Raw genomic sequence first — 8,659 nt, forward strand, 5'->3', positions numbered from 1 at the left:
GTTCCCTAAATGTTCCCCTAATGGCACTTGATCCAATTGACCCACTTCATTCCCCAGAACCAGATCCAGCAATGCCACTCAACTGCTTTGTCTCAGACCATTTTCCACATACATCCATTGGTGCCATCCCTCAGGTGTTGTCCTCTTTCATTTGAAACTGTTCTCATCCAAGATGCTTCTGGTCAAGTTCACAGCAATATACAGTGTGACTATGACCACAAAACATAATCTCTCCCTAAACTCTCAGTGTCTTTTGATATAGATGATCAGCCCATCCTCCGTCATCCACCTCCCTGGCACAATATTTTGAAGGTTGTGTTCCTAAGTGGAACTTGCTACCACAAGGAGTAGTTGAAGCAATTAGCATTGATACATTTAAGGGGAAGCAAGATAAATACATAATGAAGAAAGGATTTGAAGGATATGCTTCTGGGTTACATGGGGTAAGGTGGGAGGAGACTTGTGTGGAGTATACACACTGGCATAGACCTATTGGGCAGAATAACTTGTTTAGCATTGTAACTTCGATCTAATTCTATCTGTCGCAATATAGCTAGCACATCTAGTCAAATGGCTTCTACTGCTGGAACCAACCAAGTCAACTCCAGCCTGCCTCAAGGCCTTATCCTCGCCTATTCCTCAGAAGTATGCTGCCTCAGTGACATTATTTGTTAGCAAGAGATCAGTTTTCATTGATATGATGCAAAAATTCCAGCTTTACTTCTTCACAACCACCTTCAACTCCATGTGTTGTTCTGTTGTCGATTGCCTCCCTGAAATGAAACCATGTATAAGCTAGAATCTTCTATTGCTGATTCCATCCCTGCCCAGTTGCTCTCTGAGAATGAACCTCAGAGATGGAGATGCAATATTGCTTAAGGCCATGAACCAGATTTGACAGTTGGTGTCTTGGTCAATCATGTGCCATGTACATTCAGCCTATCGCCCTAAGATGTAAGAGAAAATGACAGAGGTGAAGAGTTTGGTGGAAATAAAGGCACTGAAAGTGTAAACAAGGAAACTGTTCAACAGGTGTCATACTTACACCAAGTGTGACAATAGAAAAAACTGAAGAGTTATAAAAATTGACTTTGACTTTTATAAAATGGACCTTTCTTTTAAAAAGTGAACAATGTGTTCCAAAATGGCTACAAAAGGTAAAAGACCTGGCCTTTGCATATTCAAACTGTCTGACATGGACAAAGGAATACCTTCAAACCCAACAGCTAATTGCAGCGATCCTACACCCATCCTGAAATAGTGCCAAATTGAATGGGTTCTTCTGAAACAAAGAAGTGGCGATATAGCCACATACTGGACCATTATGGATCACCATGGGAAGGGAAATCCCTGTCTCTCAGCAGAGACGAGATGTAACAAACTTTTACCTTAAAAGGCAGACCTAGAGAGTGAGAGTGAGAGAGAGAGAGAGAGACACTCAAAAAGAAGTGTCAAACAGCTTTTCCAGCTAAGGGGCTTGGAGAAATCCAGCAAGCTAGGAGGGATGTGCTCTGCTGTAGAACTCTACATCTTTACTTATACAGCAGTGAATTAGAAGTAATCCACTATCTTCGACTGAACTTTCAACCAAGCGAGAAACCTACCAACACCTCAGGCCTTCAACCAACAAGAACTTGACTTCTGAGAGAATTCAGCAAGAAAACCTGATGTTGTCTGATTATTTGACAAAATAAACACAAAGTGATGAAACCCTAAAAACAAAAAAACACGCTGCGGTCAGGTGGGAGTTGAACAGTGGGACCCACCCTCACCCCTTACCACCTGGCAGTAACACAGGCCAACGGATGCAATGATGTTATGGTGGATGAATAACCAAAGGAAGGCAGCTGGGAGTTCCAGAGAGTGACAGTGGGAACTGTAGAATCATTTTATTGAGGGCCAGATAGCGAAGGAGGAGCAGGCGGAGAGATATAGATGGGAACGGAGCAGAATTGATCAGATTGCCTTACCAGTACATGACCTTGGATCTGGCAGGGTCAAGGATGTTACCTTTGTGTGGGTGGAGGAGTTGAAATGCAGGGTGAGGTTGAGTGGGGACAGAAGGGCAGAGAAGACAAAGGAGAGTCATGCAGTATTGATCAACTAATGCATCGGTAGAATCACTCGTACGACAGCAATACTGTTATGAACAAATATTTATTTTTATTCCAGAACTGCATTATTGAGGTAGCTGATCTGATTCTTGCACCAAGTAGTGAAAAACAAAATCAGCCAGGGTTCCTAACTCCTGATCGCTATCAACAGCCTCTGCTATAAAATGCTCATGTGTGAGCACCGCGTGAATAAAGATCTATTTGAGGTATAATATTATGTTATAGTCAAGCAGGCTGTCACTGTCAAAAGGTCATTCGTGAAGAATAGCCACTCCGACTAAGTACTGGGAATGACCAATATTTCAGTGTGTCACTACCTTCAGTGGAAGCGCAGAGAAAAAGGGGGACTGCGCCTTGCAAAAATGACTGAAAGATGGATTTGTACAGTTGCTTCAGTATCGCGTGATGTTTTTGCTATCTATGGCACGTTTCAGTACAATAAGCTAGCAATGCAGAAAGGTGAAGTAAAAGTGGCTGTGCTCAGACCTGCAATTCACAGACAGTGATGTTCCTGCTCAGACACAACCTGCTCCTACACATGCCAAAGTAATTAGTGACTGGGGCGGTGAAGGTTCAGTCGGCATGAAGTTCCCCAGCTGACCTTTGTCCCATTTTATCAAACGTGCAGGCGAAACTCTTTTGCCTTTGAGAGAAAAAAGCACTTTACAGCAATTAGCCAGAACTAGACCATCCAGAATGGATTGGACATGACTTTTGTTATCTCCTGCTACAGTTATTTAGGATGCCAATCTCACACTATTTGTTAAGTATGATGGAAGTTTTGAAATTGTTCCTTTGTGTTACATAGCAAGGCATCTGCATATGTGCACTTGGATTCATGTGCGAAACTGCACTCTCATGGCGAATTTTTAGTACTATCAGAATATGGGCAGGACGGTGCCCTTCCCGAAACATCAAATACATTTAAGATTATAGGAGAGGGAAGGAGAGGCAGGTAAGGGTGGAGGGAGGGGGGATTGAGGTAGAGGACAAAGTGGGGTAAGGGGAAAGGGGGGAGTTGAGCAAGGTATGGTCTAACTAAAGCACTAAGGCTTCAGCATCGGTGTAGTGGCATACGTCCGGATCAACTAAGGAGCAGGAGCTGAGGCCGAAGCGAGATAAGGTAGTTTCAAAGTGCCGGTGTATCAGCCCGGTGCGTGCGGTGAAGAACCACCCATAGGAACTAGGCACAGACCCTGCTCTGTCTTTGGGCGCGACACAGACACAGACCCGAACATGCAATAGTCTCTCCCGGATCCCAGACACTCGCCGCATTCACAGGAATGTCCGGAATCCTCTCCCCAGCGTCGCTTCTCTGCCAACAGAGATGAAGAGGGGGCCGCTCTCTGCTCCACTACTACCCCCTGTGGTGGTGCTGGCCGGGCACAAAGAGGCTGGAACATCAATCTGTCTCACTCCTAGGGTGGGCACAGGTCAATTTACTGACGCTTCCTCGCCCACCTTCCACATGTCAACCCCCCATGGATGGACATGACTTATTTTAAGGCTAATTCTTAAATTGGCTCAGTGGGTTAGAACTTGTCGGGGGGTTAAATACCAAATGGGTGAAGGTTTCCTTTTGAAGTGTACGGTTTTGTTGATTAAAATGATTGGATACACTATTCCAATCACTACAGCCATCCGAGTCACTGGGGTGGGACAGGTAGGGGTTGTAAAGAAGTGTCATTGGGTGCTGCTGTCTTTAAACTCTTCCTTTTTGAGTTTTTCCACCCTGTGTTATTCTGCATAAGATTTTCAGGATTTTCCTTTAACAAAGCAACAGTTTGTAAAACAAATAATAGAAGGTATACAATAGGTCGGTCAAAATCTATAAAGAGAAAAGCTGTGTTAAATTTTGGATGTAACTGCTTTGAACTGCTCTGGTGAAAGGGATTAACACTTGACAAATGTTAATTTATTTTTTTCTTTACAGCGTATCTCTTTGGCCTCCTTATCTCGAGAGACAATGGGTAAGCGCCTGGAGGTGGTCAGTGGTGTGTGGAGCAGCGCCTGGAGTGGCTATAAAGGCCAATTCTAGAGTGACAGGCTCTTCCACAGGTGCTGCAGAGAAATTTGTTTGTTGGGGCTGTTACACAGTTGGCTCTCCCCTTGCGCCTCTGTCTTTCTTCCTGCCAACTGCTAAGTCTCTTCGACTCGCCACACTTTAGCCCCACCTTTATGGCTGCCCGCCAGCGCTGGCGGACGCTGGCAACTGACTCCCACGACTTGTGATCAATGTCACAGGACTTCATGTCGCGTTTGCAGACGTCTTTAAAGCAGAGACATGGACGGCCGGTGGGTCTGATACCAGTGGCGAGCTCGCTGTATAATGTGTCTTTGGGGATCCTGCCATCTTCCATGCGGCTCACATGGCCAAGCCATCTCAAGCGCCGCTGACTCAGTAGTGTGTGTAAGCTGGGAATGTTGGCCGCCTCGAGGACTTCTGTGTTGGAGATACGGTCCTGCCACCTGATGCCAAGTATTCTCTGGAGGCAGCGAAGATGGAATGAATTGAGACTTGATTGAGGTCTTGATAAATCTACCTATTTCTAGCATTTTCTGTTCTTGGGGTTCCGGTTTTCAGCATTATTGTCACCCTTCCTAATCACAAATCTCATTCCCAACACTTACTCTAAGTTGAGAGGTCTCCCTTAATGGTGGGCCTATGTCTCCCACTAAACCAGTTGGGTTTCTAAAAGACTTTAAAAACTTGCATTTATATAGCACCTTTCACAACCTCAAGATGTCACAAAGCACTTTAAAGCCAATGAAGTAATTGTGAAGTGCAGTTACCATTTGACTCTTGACTGCCCTCTGAAGTGGGCTGAAAAGGCATTTAGTTATTCCAAACCACTACCAAATGCAGCAGTTCGGGAAGGTGGCCCATCACCATCTTCATGGAGCAACTAGGGCTGGGCAATAAATAGCAGCCTTGCCAACACCACCCGCATCCCAAGAATTAATATAGATTAAAAAAAACATTTAATGCGCCTTACGTTTTGAAGTGTAGTCATTGTCGTAATGTAGGAAACAATCTGGCAGCTTAATGGTCACTTTTACCAATACCAACTCTTTATTTGCAGATTTAAAAAAAAACTAAATTCACATTTTCAGAGTGTCGTGGTGAGGGAAGAGGTAGAGATGTGTCTCTACCTACATATGAACGTAGGAATTGCTAGATGAAAGAACCATGATCTATCTATTTTGCCTTCCACCATCCTGATCGTCACAAGATGCAACAACAATGGAATTGTTGAGTAATCCTGTCAATCAATCTCCATCAATTAGTCTAAAACACACCCAGATACACAGCGAAGAAAACTCCAGTAGTGATGAGCTTTGGGAGCCACAGGTCTAAAGTCACCTGCTGCTTCCAAGGAGGCTACACGCACCATATATCATGGCTCAAATTACTCAGATGCTGTATCCCAAGATATTATTTCTTGAAAGAAATCTATCAAATTTGCATTTGAATGAATCAACGCTCTCTACTTCTATCCTAGGCAGCCTGTTCCATTGATTTACCACTCGTTCACTGAAATGATAGCCCTGCAGCTTAGGTTAAAATTTATCCCCCTCCAAGTGCAGGTTATGTCATCTGGTTCTACTGTTCTGGATATGGTGAAATTACTTGTCATGGTATAGATTATCTAGTCCCTTTAGAATGCTAAAAATAGCAAACGTTATCACCTCTCAGACCTTTCTCGGTAAGAAAATGCCTAATTTACATAACTGCTCCTCATAATCCAATCTCTCCATCCCCTCAATCATGTTGGTTGTCCTCTTCTGTAACCTTTCAAAAGCTGCAATATTCTTTTTGTACAGCTGAGACCAGAACTATACACATTATTTTCAGTGGAATCACACTAGTGATTTATAAAGTGACTGTTTTACCTCACTATACCAGTTTCAATATTGACCTTTCAATACATCCCACTCCCGACATCAGATTTGGTTTATTCACTGCCACTGAACATTGTTTCAATAACTCCAATTTATTGTCAATCAGCCCTAAACCCAAATCACTTTTATTTTACATACGAATTTTCTTTCCATTTAAATAATAGTCCCCTACTTCATCTACTGCAGCAGTTGTTGTTCAAGCTATAGGCATTGCTCTCTATTAGAGAGAGACAGTTGGTAATGTATAGCTTGAGGGGCACCACCCCTCAAGCATGGGGCAAGGCGAGGAGGCAGGACTCCATGAGTTAGTACAACCGGTACAGAGATTGAACCCGTGCTGTTGGCATTTTTCTGCATCACTGTCCAGCCATCCAGCCAATTGAGCTAACTAACCCCCACGAGAGCAGTTAGTGTGTCATTAACTGTTCCACCTCACTAATGAGTCTATCTGGCCCACTCACTCTACCTGTTACCCTTCACTGGTCAATGCTATGCGTGTATCTCATGACTAATTGTTTGTATCGTTTCCATCATTTTCTATAACAGGCTGCATAACAAAACCTCAGAGATCCTTGGCAAGGTTGTTCCTTCCAGAGTTATAAATACACATGCTGAGAGGGAGCAAACTTGTTCACTTCAGGGCAGGATCAGTTCAGGGATGCACACATTTAAAGACAGCACACACAAACATCAGTAGTGCAGTCTCAATCAATGGGTGGGAATCAGTAAGTTTCCTGATCCAATCTGGAGTCAGGCAGGGCTGTCCTCTCTCCCCTGTGCTGTTTGTTTGCTGTATTGAACCCTTTGCTGAGTCGATTAGGAAGGATGCGGGCATAAGAGGGATGACAATCCCAGGCAGTGGAGGCACTCAGGTTAAAATCTCTCTGTACATGGATGACGTCGCCGTCTTCTGCTCGCATCTGCTGTCCGTTCGCAGGCCGATGAGCATCTGCGACCAGTTCGAACTGGCCTCGGAAGCCAAAGTTAACCACGGCAAGAGCGAGGCCATGTTCTTTGTGAACTGGGCTGACCGATCCTTTGTCCCCTTCACCGTCAGGTCAGACTACCTGAAGGTGCTGGGGATATGGTTCGGAAGGATTGGGGCGTGCACCAAAACCTGGGAGGAGCGAGTAGCCAAGGTACAACACAAGCTGAGTATGTGGGAGCAGCGATCTCTCTCCATTGTGGGTAAGAACCTGGTCATCAGGTGCGAGGCGCTTACGTTGTTGCTGTACGTGGCGCAGGTCTGGCCCATACCCCACTCCTGTACTGTGGCAGTCACCCGAACCATTTTCCGCTTCATCTGAGGATCCAAAATGGACTGGGTCCGGAGGGACACGATGTTCAAACCTCTACATAAGGGTGGGAAAAATGTACCCAACGTCGCCCTCATCCTGATGACCACCTTCGTGTGCGGCTGCATCAAGCTGTGCGTAGGTCCCCAGTACGCAAACACCAAGTGTCACTACGTGCTGAGGTTCTATCTGTCCCCGGTGTTGCGAAGCATGGGTCTGGCCACATTGCCGCGGAACGCTCCATCCAGTTGGACTGTGCCGTACCACCTATCCTTCATGGAAAAGTTTCTGTGGAAAAACACCTTTGACCACCAATCCATCAGGCAGTGGTCTGCATGGAATGTCATCAAGGCCCTACGGGAAAAGGAGATGGTAGCTCCTGTCGGATGGTTCCCCGAGCAGACTGCTAAAGTCATTTGGCAGAATGCCTCATCACCAGAACTTTCAAACAAGCAGCAAGATATAGCTTGGCTGGTGGTGAGAAGGGCCCTCCCTGTCAGATCCTTCCTGCATGCCCGGAGTCTCATGCCCTCCGCACAACGCCCTCAAGGTGGCTGTGGTGGGGAAGAGATGGTTGCCCACCTCCTTCTGGAATGTGTCTTTGCAAAGCAGGTGTGGAAAGAGATGCAGTGGTTTTTGTCGAGGTTCATCCCAAGCAGCTCTAACACAGGAGTCTGTGCTCTATGGGCTGTTCTCAGGGATGCACACCAAGATAAACATCAACTGCTGCTGGAGGACCATCAATTTGGTGAAAAACGCTCTTTGGTCTGCCTGAAACCTGCTGGTCTTCCAGCGCAAAGAGCTGTCCACGACTGAATGTTGCAGACTGGCACATTCCAAGGTCCAGGACTACGAGCTGAGGGACGCACTTATGTGAAGGGGTAGGCTTCAGCCCTGGCCAGGGGTAGTATGAAATATGCATCTATCCAGAGAGGAGAGATTTGAGAATGGGGTTACTTGCGAACAGTGTTGTTCACTATCAGCCCTATACCTTGTCACCGCCCCCGCAATCTGCCGTACTAACGCTGGGCTAGAAAGTCTCAGAGCTTCAATTGAGATTTTTAACCTTTTGACAAGGTTAAGTAGGACAAGATACTTCACAAACTGTGCAGCAAATGTGTTTGGCTTTGGTAAATATTGTACATTGTTTGCTAATCCTTACAACTGCATAGCGGTGCTCAGATATAATTACATTCTACTTGCATGTGCCCAATTGACAAAGGAAGAAATTACGCTGGTCGGAAGATTTGCCTGTGCGGAAGATTCAGGGATGAATGTTCGGGTATGGGGCATAGATAGCCAAACATTCATGCTATTCCACAAAATCTTGATGGAGCAGATCACCGA

This window comes from Heterodontus francisci, chromosome 9 (genome assembly GCF_036365525.1).
Source record: "Heterodontus francisci isolate sHetFra1 chromosome 9, sHetFra1.hap1, whole genome shotgun sequence".
NCBI lineage: Eukaryota > Metazoa > Chordata > Chondrichthyes > Heterodontiformes > Heterodontidae > Heterodontus > Heterodontus francisci.